We start from the raw sequence: 13,550 nt of genomic DNA on the forward strand, positions 1-13,550 counted from the left end.
TCTCCTCGGCATAAGAAGCATCTTTACCAAGCACTACAGCAGCACAGCTGTAAGTGTAGACAAGCCCTTAGAATAACATTTTGCAGGTCATTAGTCCACAATCTGGGTTGAGACATATAGTGTCCCCCCCCCTCACGCCCCAAAATATTTTGTCTGAATTATTAAACATAGATGCTTCCAGTATGTTTTATAGCCTTCACCTAAATTGTGCCCTAAATTGTGACAGCTCTCGACTGTGTATTATTAGGATGCTTGGAAAGATATGGATCCTCAGTTGGTGTAAATTATCATAGCTCTGTTGACTTCATGTTGACGTGCCTTCAGCTGAGAAATCTGCACCTTTGTGAGCAGCCACTATAGTCTACTGTTAAATGACTTCTTTTGGTGGCTTACAGATAAGTTGTAAAATATTATTGTAGTTTCATTACAGCATCAACAGTAAGTTTTTTGGATTCCTAATGCAGTTATTATAGAATTACTGAACATAAATAGATGAGTCATCATTTAAGGATTTCAGCTTTTTTTTGCACCACTGCTGTTTACCTAGACAATCTCTTTTCAGGAACTGTTCAAAGAGAATAAGTTGCAGTTTTTGAAGGGCACTGAAGGAAGGGCCCATGGAATTATCTTGCAGTTCAGTGTTAATTTTTATGACAGCAGTGGGGATTATTTCTGCAGATTTCCATAAGCTTCCACACCTCCATTGCAGCAACATCTATGTGTCCTTGGAAGTCTAGAGAACTCAAACATCTCCTAGAATTCCTATTTTGAGACTAATATATATGGTAAGATGCTGTGTTAACTTTAACTGCAATAAAGAGTTTCCATACAGAAAATGAAGTACTGCCTCCTGGTTAGGGCTAGGGGCTAGGAGTCAGGATCCCTTGGTTTTACCCTGTGCTCTGTCACTGTGTGATCTTGGTGAATGACTAACAACTTTATCCATGCAAAACTGATCTTATACTTCACAGAGATTTTCGAGGCCATGTTTATAAAGTGCTCCGAGATCTTTTACAGATGAAAGGCTCTCTAGAAGTGCAAAGTAGTTTTTAATTTTATTTTTCAACCTTTGCTAACTTGGAGTTCATAGCTTAGGCAAAAATATTCCTTTCATGCTGATATTTTCCATGCTGGGTCTACAGTATGATAGGATTTTTTCCTCCAAGTTGGACAAAATTTGGGACCTGAGTCTGCAAAGACTTGCCTACTGTGTTTTAATTTATGCACTGTGAATAGTCCTGTTGAAGTAGTAGGACTATTCAGTGTATACACAAAAAGAAAAGGAGTACTTGTGGCAGCTTAGAGACTAACAAATTTATTTGAGCATAAGCTTTCATGAGCTACAGCTCACTTCATCGGATGCATCATCGGATGTAGCTCATGAAAGCTTATGCTCAAATAAATTTGTTAGTCTCTACGGTGCCACAAGTACCCCTTTTCTTTTTGCGAATACAGATTAACATGGCTGCTACTCTGAAACCTGTCAGGGTATACAGTTACGCACATTCGTAAGACCTTGTAGGATTGGGTCAGTTAGTATCTAAGATTCTTCCAAAATTCCTGTGTCTGGTGAATCGCGTCACAATGTGATGGTATCCTGACTGTTTGGGCTTGCCTGTGACTAAATGGCAGTATAATCAGGTTGCTGAAATAATATTTAGTAGTATGGTTATACCACAGTTTGGTCTGGTATTCACAAGCAAGATATAAGAGTTACTTTTGTGTTTATGTGCCTTGCAAAATAGTTATGAAAATTTACAAGCCCAGGCACAAAATGTTCATGTGTGCCCTTTACCATGATTCTTGATAATGAAAAATCTAATGGTATTTTACTTGCCTATCAAAGAGAGACATGCCCTGGGGCAGATAGAATTTTGCAAGCCTTGTCATGAAAGTGTATCTCTTGTATGAAAATTAATATAAGACAAGGCACTACTGTGTTATAAGACAATTTCCCACCATGCAATTTTTGGCAGTGTAGAAAAGTTCTAGAAGGCAAATCATGGTCTTTGGGGAAAAAACAAACAAACCCAACACCATAAGTGACCTTTGTGCGTGTGTATAATTTGCCTGCTTTACTAAAGATTTATAACAACCTGTTTTCACATTTCATCTTTTGGACTAAAATTTTCCATCCCTGCTTGATGATAAAGTTGGGGTTCATTCTGTTTTTTAACAGTTTCAAGAAAATCTCTTCAGGAGTTTTTGAATTATAGGAGAATTTCTTTTAAAAATACATATTATTACCTTGTATAGACATACCCCAGAAAGTACTGAAGTTTGTACCGTATTCTGAACATAATCTATATAGCGTTTTTGCTTATCTTAAAAAAAAAAAAAAAAAAAAAAAATAGAACTTAATTAGTGGTTAAAAATATCACTTGTGAGCATGATCCTTAGGCCTCTAAGATATTTCAAAGATCTTAATGAAGCCCCTTTTCCTTTCAGACGTATCTTCACGTTCTTCTGACAGATTTCTCTAGGAGGATGGGATATTTTTCAAGGGAATACCAATTGACCCAACTGAAAATTCTCTAGAACCTCCAGTCTTAACATTAGGACAACTAACATTATTGGTGTGGGGGGAAAAAAATTGTGTTTACCATGATTATAACAAGAAAGGCAGCAACCCATTTTCAGTTTCTTATGACTCTCTGAAATTTTCATATTTGGGGCTGCAATTTCCCAGGCTTTGTCTCTGTCTAAAGATGTATTAAAAAACTTTTTTTTTTTGGTGGGGATAGTGTGTGTTTATTTCAGTAGAAGAGAAAAAATATTGCTGTTAAAATTTTTGTTAATTATTTCTTTTGTTGAAATTTGGCACAGCAGTGCCCTAGCCAAGAAGGATTCTTGGAGAGTTGTAATGTAAAAAGTAGATGAACACGGGTTTTTATTTGACCAAGTTGTGAGCCTTAGAAAATTTGTAGTCTAAGCCTATGTGCTAATTTTGGAACAAAACAATTAGAGCCAATGTCTCAGTTCTGCATGCATTTACCCATGTGCATAATATTAAAGTTAAACCTGTATATGTGGTGCAGGGTTGTTGCCTATACTTGTAAAGGGCCTATCTTCAAAAATTGCAATATGCTTTGGATAGGCTTAAAATGCTCAGCTAGGGAAAGCTGCACTTTATATACCTGTCATGCGGCTAACCCAGACAAAGTGAGCAGGCCCTCAGCAATTGTACACCATTTAATGTACCCTATTTGGGAAGTTTGCTGTTTAGTGACACTCTGGAGAAGCAGAAGAATTTTGAAAGGCTCTTAAGCTGGGTCAAATGGAAATCAGTTTTCAGGTCTGCAGATCCTTTACCGTGGAGTTGAGGTAGGGATTGAGTAGTACCCGAAAGGCAAGAAGATTTCTCCTTTCCACTATCCCAAAGCCACTGGAAAAGGCACCAAGACTCCTAGGAAAATGGACTCCAGAACAGGATGTTCAAGATAACGCCCCTTCAACCTGTACCTTTCAGGCTTTCCTTCTCCCTGACACAGAAGTTCTGTTGGGAGTCTGTATTCACACCAGAATTAGCCTGAGTTCTTTCTTGGGTGTTGCACCAGCCCCCCTCCATTCACATGTGCAAACCTCTCACTTGAGTTAAGTGGTGCTTTCAACCTGGGCACAGCTGAGGAGTAGGTTTAGAGTCCAAGTTCAACTTTCACTTGGACTGATAACTTGCAGTGACAACGCAGGGTAAATTATTCAACTGCTGATAGCTTTCTAGTGCCTTCCCACAACTCTCCTGTCTGTCATGAGCATACAAGTTCTCCCACAATTCACTGGGACGGAATCTTAGCAAGACTCAGCTTACTGCAGTACAAATATCCATCGCGCATGTCCCAAGGAGTCCTAGTGACATACTGGAGTGAGTCACACACCTGTGGAGACACAATAACGTGGGTAGGTCTTTGCAGTGTAGTTGCGTGCAGCCAGGTGCCACTGCAGCTAACTCTGTAGTGAATACATGCTGGGAGAGCAGAGAGTCAGGACAGCCCTGACCTGATGAGACAGGAAGCCAGTAGAGGTATGTCCACCCAGCCCACAAGCAAGCCTTCCAGTACTGGTTAATAGACTCAGGCTAGCAGAGCTTGTGCTAGTGATATAGAAATAGCTGTGTAAACAGTACTTTGAAGTTGCGGCTCAGGCTGGAGCTCAGGCTCTGAAGCCTAGGAAGAGGTGTGGGTTTCAGAGCCTCAGTTCCAGCCCGAGCCGCAACTTCAAAGCACTGTCCATACAGTTCTAGAGCACTAGCTTCAGCCCTGCTAGCCTGAGTCTATGGACCAAGCTGGGACGCTCACTCCCGCTTGCTCCAAAATGCTGTGTACACATACTGTTGGGGACCAGAAGGCCACCACTTGTCACTTGGCCCCTCACCTTCCACTGAAGATGTAGGCCAGCAGATGTACACCCTTGCACAGCAGCACGCCAGCCAGGTTACAAAGCCTTCATTCATCAAGTGGGCTGCCCCCTTTCCGAGTGAGCTGCCCCCTTTTTTTTTTTTTTTTTTTCCTATGTAGCACCTATTTGAGGCATTGTTCAGTGAGTCCTATTTCGGTGTCAAATCATGCCTTCTAAGGTTCGTAGAGGAAAAGGTTCGCTTCTGTGGACATTGTGAGATTTATGGGACACAGTGTTATGGTGGAGTCTCGGTGTAGAGTTCCAGATTATGGAATTTTCTTTAAAAGCCATCCAGCCACAAACAGCATAGGACATTCCTTCTGTGTATGCACCGAATGATCTTTAGTTATGATCACATACTCTTTCAAAATGGTCAATATAATATCATAGAATTATTTCTAGCGTCTTGTAGTACTGTGTATTTCTCTTTACGTCAGACTACTTTAAACCTTCATCCTGCAAGTTGCTTCACACAGATATCGTCTCCTGCATAGGTCCCATTGACTTCAATGGAGCTCTGTGTGGGGCTGTGTGTTCACTCACACAGAGTTCATTGAAGAATCAGGGCTTTGCTGTCATATATATAAAATTGTAGTAACTGATCTTATACAAATACTTCATGTTAAGTAGAATAACAGAGTAATAGAGAAATAGCTCACCTAAATTTGCAGATGAATTATCATTAACTGCCTCTTCCCAGGCTGTGCTGTTGGCTGAAAATAAATTGTATAGTGCATTACTGTTGACTTAATTATTTACATACGTTAGAGAAAAGAGAACTTATAAAAAGAATGCCAGAGACGTACGGAGCCATCACAAAAATGAAATGACCAAAAAGAACAAATACAAATGTAGCATAAGGTGATTTTTTTTTTCTATCTAAGATTGTAAGAAAAATGATGAAACTATACCACTATTTCAGATGTAGTATGCGATCATGTTAATTAAGCTCTCTTGTATGTACTGAGACTGAATAATATGTAATAATAATGTATTCCACTATTGTGGACATCTGTGTATGAAATGCTAAAAATATTTTTTAGTACAAACAAAATAGACAAAAAGATATGATTGTCCAAAACAAATGCAAATTAACAAAATATAGGGAAATAACACCAACTACCCAGCTTATCAATTGCTTGTCATGCTGTGCATACATATTAAATAAAGTATTACCCACACTATCATCCTGTTCTGTTGATGATCCTGTGTGGTGAGCATTTTACAAATGTTGTGGTATATGGACAGCATACTCTTAGAACAGTCTTGTTGGGGGGAAGAAAAAGCAAAAAAGGAAACTACATTTTCTCAGGGTTTTTCATTACATGACACAGAGCAGCGCACAGATATACTATTGGCCAACTTTTTTTTGGTGTTCTCTAAATTACAAGTTTTTCTTTTCAAAAAGAAATGTGTTTTAAATGAAATCTCTATTTAATATAAAGTATGTTACAGCTTAAACTACTTTTAATCTCTTAAAACATTTATAAAAAAATGTACTAAATCCATGAGCCTCTATTAAAATCTTTGTTAAAGGCTGCATTTCTACATCAAGAAAGTTGGTTTGCCCCCTGATTTTAACTTTTGAGGTCAAGCTTTATAAATATGACACAATAAGTCATGTAGTATATTAAGGGCATGTTTTGTTTAATAAAAATCAATTTTATATGTTTGTGTTTGTTTAAATTCCAGTTACCATCTTAATGTAACTTGACACAAAAAATTAACTTTTTGCTCATGATCTAGTAAATAAGGGATATGTCATTCACTATTTTCTAACATACTAAAAATGTACAATTAATAAGAATCTGAAAATCTTAAGCTATAAATTGCTAAATAAATGTATATAGTTATAGTGTACCCTCCTAGGTAGCAAAAAGATGTACAAATCTAGTGTAAAGGCTCTACTGAGTTGTAAATCAAGATGTTTTAATTGTTATATCAACTAATGAGAATGCACCCTTCAGAAAATAACTGAAGTATAAGTGGGAAAGTTGATTAAAAATTATTTAAATTTAGACTTCCTACTTGGTGATTTAAATCACTGACTTAAATTGCCTTGATTTAATCAGTCCCCCCGTTAGCCAATATTTATTTTACAAATATAGGTTTAAGTATGTGGAGGCTAATGGTAGTAATTTATCAGCAGATTATACAGCTAAATTGGTACATGAGGCATACCCAGGATACTGGGTGATTGTTGGAAATACTATAATAATTAGAAATGGTTAGAGATGGGCCTAACCCATAGCTACAGATCCCGATCTGAAATTGCCAAACAGTTTGGGGTTGTTTAGAACTGGTGTTAGGATATTCTAGTGATAAGGGACAGTCCTAAACTTCATATTTGGAGTCCTACTCTCTCCAAGTTTGGGGTGATTTGGATATGGGATTTGGGTTCTGGGCTTGATTCTACCAAGTATTAAAAAAACAAACAAACAAAAAAAAACCCAAACCAAACCCAAAACCTAAAAATCCAAAAAACAACTTGAAAATGAAACAATGTTCTGTATCAGTTTAATAATAGACTGTATTTTTAGGCCGGGCTGGTAGTGCTGCCTATCATTAAGGTTGCCTCACACTTTCCATTATCAGACCCTGTTTTCACTTCCTTATATCTTTACCAAACCTTAACCATTTGGGCTAAAATTTTCAATGACTGGTGATTGATTTTTTTGCAGATTTTTTTGGAAAATTTCAGCCAAAACAGTTAATCTGTTTTAAAGAATAAAACGACGGGAAAATAATTGTGTTGTCCTTGTTAAACATTCTGGCGACCTTCTGTGTCGGGTATGTGTCTTTTGTCATCCCCGCTTAAATTTGGCATAAGCAACCTTAGTTCTGGCATTTCTCAACTTTTGCGTGCTTTGACTAATATTCTTTTAGTGTAATTTTTATGCATATTTATTCGAAAGTTAAAATAGCAAGATAGCACTAATTAGGACATAATCGAATGTTTTAAAGGGTTAATATTCATCAAACATTTATGAAGATACCTAACAAATTATGACAAAACATTGTCTAATAAGGATGAAAGGGATGAGATTTTTGAACACTGACTGTTGTTGCAAAGAATTTTGACTTAATGTATTCATCACCTTGATGTACATTTCCAGTTTATTTTTTCCAAAACTTCAAAATACTTTTTAAGGCTTTGTTGCAGTTTATATTTTCTCCTTATATTGACGGGTGACTAACACCATTGCATATATTCTATACAAAAATATTTTGGAGGAAGGGACTCATTAATTTTGTCTGTTTCATTTAAATCTTTATAGAACTGTCCAAATCTAAACTACGCCATTGGTGGGATGGATGGTTTCTGCAGGGAGCCTGAGAAGTCAGTTGAGGGATAGAGGTGGGAGAGGGAGAGAACTCTGCTCTCAAAAGGGATTGATTCTGGCTGTAGCGAGGCAAATCTGAGTCCTGATTCAGGTCTGCACTGAAACCTGCTGCTGAAACTCAAATTCCTCTCCAGTTGTTGTCATCTTGCTGTGGGTTGTTGACTACTCTTTTGGCTAATTAGAAGGGCCATGTGACTTACATTAGAACTTACATTAGAAGGCCAACCTGGGATGGGAAACCAACTTTATAGGAGAATGGCAGAGGTGGACTATAATATCTAGGCTGTGTCCATTCTTGTTAGGGAATGGAAAGGTGCAAAAGTGAGGAAGGAATGGGGACAAAAGTTGGAGGGACGGTTGAGCGGGGTCTTATAGTGTATGTCCACAATGCCATTTAAAAACCTGTAACTGGCCCATGCCAGCTGACACATGTATAGTTTCATAGAGTTTAAGCCCAGAAGGGACCATCTTTTTTTTCACCAAAAAGTTTAGTAGCAATTTTACATCTAAAACTTGTAAAATTAAAAACTTCCTAATTGTCAAGATGGTTAAGCACTGAATAAACTACCTTGGGAGGTTGTGGGATCTCAGTCATTGGAGATTCTTAAGAGCAGGTTAGATAAATACCTGTCAGGGATGGTCTAGAAGATAATCCTTAGTCCTGCCATGAGTGCAGGGGACTGGACTAGATGACCTCTCCAGGTCCCTTCCACTCCTTTGATTCTATGATTTCAAATCATCTAGTTCAGAGTTTCCCAAACTTATTTTGTGGCGGCCACTTTGGAAATTCATGCCCCATACATGTCCCCCTTACTGAGGCCAGGTCAGGGGTTGGATGGAAGGAGTGCCTAGTATGGGGGTGAGAGGAGTGCCTTATACCCCTGGTATGAGGTTGTACCCACCAGGTGGCAGTCGAGGAAGCCTTCCGCTTCCTGTAAAAGTCAGGTGGTCTCAGCTGCCAGGACCCAGCTCCCTGCCCATTTTGCTTCTCATCCCTTTTCAGGGAAAGTGAATGGAGCTGCTCTGAAGGGATGGGGATGAGAGGGGAGTGTAAGACTGCACCCCTGAGTATAGACCTCCAGCCAGACACAGCCCCCTATGGCCCTTCAGCGCAGCCCCATCCACTTCTACCCAGGTTCTGTCTGGCAGGGGAAGCGGATGAGGCTCTGTGCCTTGGGGCTGCACTGAGGTCCAGAGGGGACTCTGCCTGAGAGAGGGGGAGTGAGGGGATCAGGACTCCCACGGTCAGCCTTCGGCTGGCTCCCTGTTTGCAGAGTGCCTGCTGGCTTTCCTAGCAGAGGAGGGTAACTGCCAATTGGTGGCTGTTGCAGCAGTGGGGTAGAGATGGGCTGGGAACCTGGTCCTTGCAGCCGAGCTCAACTACCCAGAGCCCCATCCACATCCCTGGCCAGAAAGGCCACATCCCCTGCTATCCTTGGCCCTTCAGTGGGGTTCTGGGGGGTCCTTGGGCCCCCAAAATAATGTTATTGCATGTCCCCCATTTGGGAACCTCTGATCTAATCTGACCTATATCTCACCCAGGCCATTACATTTCATCCAGATGCCCCTGAGTTTAATGACTTTAGTTTGGCTGCAGTTTTTCAGTCCTCAGGGGACGGAACTATTGTGTGCCACAGGTGAGTACAGGAGGGAGTGACTTCTCACTTCTGGTGAGCACAGTTGTTTTCTGTCACTTAATGCACAACATGAGGATGTGCATGCTAGGTTTTATGTGCTCTAAGGCTTAATGATACCATAGGATTTACAAATTTTTTTTTTTTTTTTTACAAGAAAACATAATGGCTCTTAATTCAGTGTCCCTTTAGAACAAGTTGTGCATTATGGCAGGAGGCGAGCGGCAGTTTCTCAGGTAGGCCAGTCCCAGGCTGTTTTTGGCTCCTTGGTATGCAACGAGCAGCTTGGAAGTTTTATTCAGCCTTCTAGACTGCACTGTCTGGCCTACAAGTCTTGCACAAGCACTTACTGAGTTGTGGCCAACCTTGGAGTTCGTGTGTCATAGCATTACTGTGACAGGGAATGATGCGCGCCCCCCCCTTCCCCAAAAGAAAAAAAATAAATTTCTACTATTGAAGATGACAAATCCTGGGGGTGCGGGCTCTGGGGTGGGGCTGTGGATGAGGGGTTTGGGGTGCAGGAGTGTGCTCTGGGCTGGGACCAAGGGGTTCAGAGTGCAGGAGCTGGATCAAGCAGCTTCTGCAAGCAGTACCATGTCCCTGCTTCGGCTTCTACATGGAGGCGAGGCTAGATGGCTCTATGCGCAGGCACTGCCCCCGCAGCTCCCATTGGCCACAGTTCCCGGCTAATGGGAACTGCAGAGCTGGTGCTTGGGGCGGGGGCAGTGTGCCGAGCCCCTTGGCTGCCTCTACACCTAGGAATTGGAGCAAGGACATGCCACTGCTTCTGGGAGCTGTGCGGAGCTGGGCAAGCCCCCGACCCTGCTCCCTGGTGGGATTTCGAGAGTCAGATTAAAAGGTCTGACAGGCTGGATGCAGCCCGCGGGCCATAGTTTGCCCACTCCTGCCCTACAACCTGTAGCTCTTATTTCTTTTTTGCTTTTCTGTAGAGTCAAAGGTTCTAATAGATATCATGGCCCATTATGCTAGGCACTGTACAAACACCTACGGAGGGAGAGATCCTGCCTCACAGAATTTACTCTAAACAGGCAAGGCAGACATAGAACAGAAAGGGAAACAGAGACAGAGGTGAAGTAACTTGTCTAAGTCAGTGGCAGAGTTGGGCGGGGGGGAGAAACAGGTCTTCTGACTTTCAGTCCATGGTCCATCTACTGGACTACAATCCTATGCTCTTAGTCATCTGCCTGCATTCCTAAATGAATCTAACTTAACCTCTGTCATTATTAATTCTCCCTTTATTTATGTACTTTGAGGTAGCACCCATAATATGCTGGGTGGTGTCCAAAACCGCTGGACATCACGTTGGTCTGCATGTCTGTATTGTTGCTCTGTGGCGATGGATGCTGATTTTTAATGAATGAAATGGCCATATTCTGTTTGATTTGAACTACAAGATTGTCCTGTTTCAGAGTAGCAGCCGTGTTAGTCTGTATTTGCAAAAAGAAAAGGAGTACTTGTGGCATCTTAGAGACTAACAAATTTATTGGAGCATAAGCTTTCGTGAGCTACAGCTCACTTCATCGGATGCATCCGATGAAGTGAGCTGTAGTTCACGAAAGCTTATGCTCTAATAAATTTGTTAGTCTCTAAGGTGCCACAAGTACTCCTTTTCTTTTTGAAGATTGTCCTGGTATCTACCGGACCAGTGGGAAGAGGGGTGGGGGTGTTGGAATAAGGATGGGAGTGGAATGCTGATGAGCATTGTTGTTTAAGGGTTAATTTTTGTTTGGCAGTCCATTTTATTGATTGATGCAATGAATTAATTGTGGTAAGATTCCAATATAACTGCTTTGCATGAATTAGGTTTTTTGGTTTTTTTGTTCTTTTTTTACGTTTTATAAAATGTCTGAACCTTAAGCTTTGCATGTAAATAACTGAAGGAAATAATAGAGTATGCAAATGTTTGTTTGAATATTGAGGGGGGGTAAATGTATGATTTCTAACAAATGGCTGGTCTGCTCTCATTGTTCTGCATACTGAGGCAAAGGTGATCTCTTCTAGAAACAGCGTTTTTAGCTCCTACTGCTGTGTTGCCCCTTTGCAGGCTGTGCAGCGCTCAGGAAGGCGGGCAAGGTGCCATACTTGGTGGCACTCTGAGTCAGCCAACGAGTGCAAACACCTTGTGGCAGAAAGCTGACTCAAGCTATCTGTCCCATAGTACTGTTGTGCCAGCAGTAAGAATTTAAAAGTATGTAAAAGATAAAACTTGCTGTTTCCACAGATCACTGCCATGGAAAACAGAGCAAGTTCTGTCTAAATTCAGGGCCAGATCCTCAGCTGGTTTAAATCTGCACAGCTCCACTGAAGTCAAGAGACTTGCCAACTACTCCATCCATATTGGCCAGGGGTTAATTTGGAAGCCATGGCCCTCCACTTTCAAAGAAGCATAAACTAAAACCAGGTTGGTTGAATGGAACTTGAGTTATGCAACAGTACTCATGGGGAACTGTGATCAGAGCCTGGCGCAAGGAGGAAAGAGGAGAATGCCAAGGCATCAGGAGACTAGATTGGATGCCCAGCTCTGTGCCATTGCCCTCCAGGATCTTTAGGCCCAGTTACGGACATTCCCTCATATCCTCTGTGGCTCCCAAATAAGGGTCCGAGCCTCAAATGGTACAAATCACCATAGTTCCTTTGGAGTTTAAATTTCCTTTGTCTGTCTATCTGTCTGATTTTAGAATTTTGTCCCTTTTATATAATTTCTTGGCCTTAGCTGTCTGTTATCTCCGCTAACAGGAGGGGCTACATGGTGTACCTGATGATCTCCCATGAAGCTCTCTTCTTCTGTGATCAAAGGAATAAAAGTATAGCTTTTCCTCCCTGAGAGGGATCTGACCTACTGGGTAAGAAGTCAGTCATCCTTTGCTGTATCACTGTCCAGCTCCACAAGAGTGTGTTACCCACTCAGCAAAACATATGTCTTTGTTTTATCTGCTGGATGTCTCTCTGTGGTTGTTCACATACTGAGTATATGACAGGTTTCAGAGTAGCAGCCGTGTTAGTCTGTATTCGCAAAAAGAAAAGGAGGACTTGTGGCACCTTAGAGACTAACAAATTTATTAGAGCATAAGCTTTCGTGAGCTACAGCTCACTTCATTGGATGTATTTGGTGGAAAAAACAGAGGAGAGATTTATATACACACACACAGAGAACATGAAACAATGGGTTTATCATACACACTGTAAGGAGAGTGATCACTTATGACAGGTACTTACTCTGCCTCTAATCTCAATATGGCCAGCAAGAAAGGGAGCCCCACTACTTGGGATGGGCACCCCTTCACAGCATCCCTTGTTATAGGAATAGGTCAGTAATTGATGTCTGGGACTGAAAATGTTGTTATAGGAGCCAGAGGTCTAAACCTTTTGTTTAAAATTAGGGTGAAAGCCCGCAAACGAGAGAATAATGTCGCCATCACCACTATTAAAAAGTGGTGTGTGAAACGGAATAGGATATGGTTAGAATTATAAGACTGGAAGGGACCTCGAGAGGTCATCTAGTTCCGTCCCCTGCCCTCTGGCAAGACTAAGTATTATCTAGACCATTCCTGAAGGTGTTTGTCTAACCTGCTCTTAAAAATCTCCAATGATTGTGGAATTTCCATCTTCCTAGGCAGTTTATTCCAGTGTTTAACCACCCTCGCAGTTAGAAGACTCAATTGGTATGACTGTCCAGTAAGTTGTCTTGTGATGAGTAGACACAGATTGGGTTTGGATGGCTTTGAACATACTTGGTAGGTATTGGAAAAGAGAGAGGTTGTCATGGCTGATGAGCAGGTCAGATTGGAATTGATACAAAGAGAGGTTGATATTGCTTTTATGGTTGATATGGGAGGTCACATACTATTTCAGCACATGGGGAGGGAAATAACTCATTAGGAGAGAAATTGCATTTGGATTTGGGGAAGAGCTCTGTGCTAAGGAATTATTCAAGAAAGGCTATGAATGCCAATTTTTTTTTAATTTTGGGGGAAGGGTTATTGCTAGAGGGTAAGAGAGGCATTTCATTTTCCCTATGCTAGGCTATATTAGAGAATTTTTTCTTTCTTAGTCTTATCTCAACACCATGATAGAAGAAAAATGCTTTTTGTCCTATTAGATTAGAGTGCGTCTGGCTGTTTAATAGCAGGTGTCTGTTTTGTGAATTGAGAACAAA

The 13,550-nt window shown here is 41.0% G+C and overlaps 1 protein-coding gene across 10 annotated transcripts in view; it reads left to right on the plus strand.

The window, feature by feature from the left end:
- Positions 1 to 13,550, plus strand: part of TBL1XR1 (TBL1X receptor 1) — a 178,271-nt gene that overhangs the window by 13,939 nt on the left and 150,782 nt on the right. For 6 of the 10 annotated variants that reach the window (XM_038415484.2, XM_043491685.1, XM_043491676.1 and 3 more), the window contains exon 2: positions 11,616 to 11,795. The exons of 3 other annotated variants lie outside the window; for them this stretch is intronic. The gene's annotated coding sequence lies outside the window, so the exon portion shown is untranslated. Of the gene's footprint in view, positions 1 to 562; positions 786 to 11,615; positions 11,796 to 13,550 lie in introns of all 10 variants that reach the window. One more of the 10 variants, XM_043491677.1, reaches the window with a different exon arrangement.

This window comes from Dermochelys coriacea, chromosome 9 (genome assembly GCF_009764565.3).
Source record: "Dermochelys coriacea isolate rDerCor1 chromosome 9, rDerCor1.pri.v4, whole genome shotgun sequence".
Taxonomy (NCBI): Eukaryota; Metazoa; Chordata; order Testudines; family Dermochelyidae; genus Dermochelys; species Dermochelys coriacea.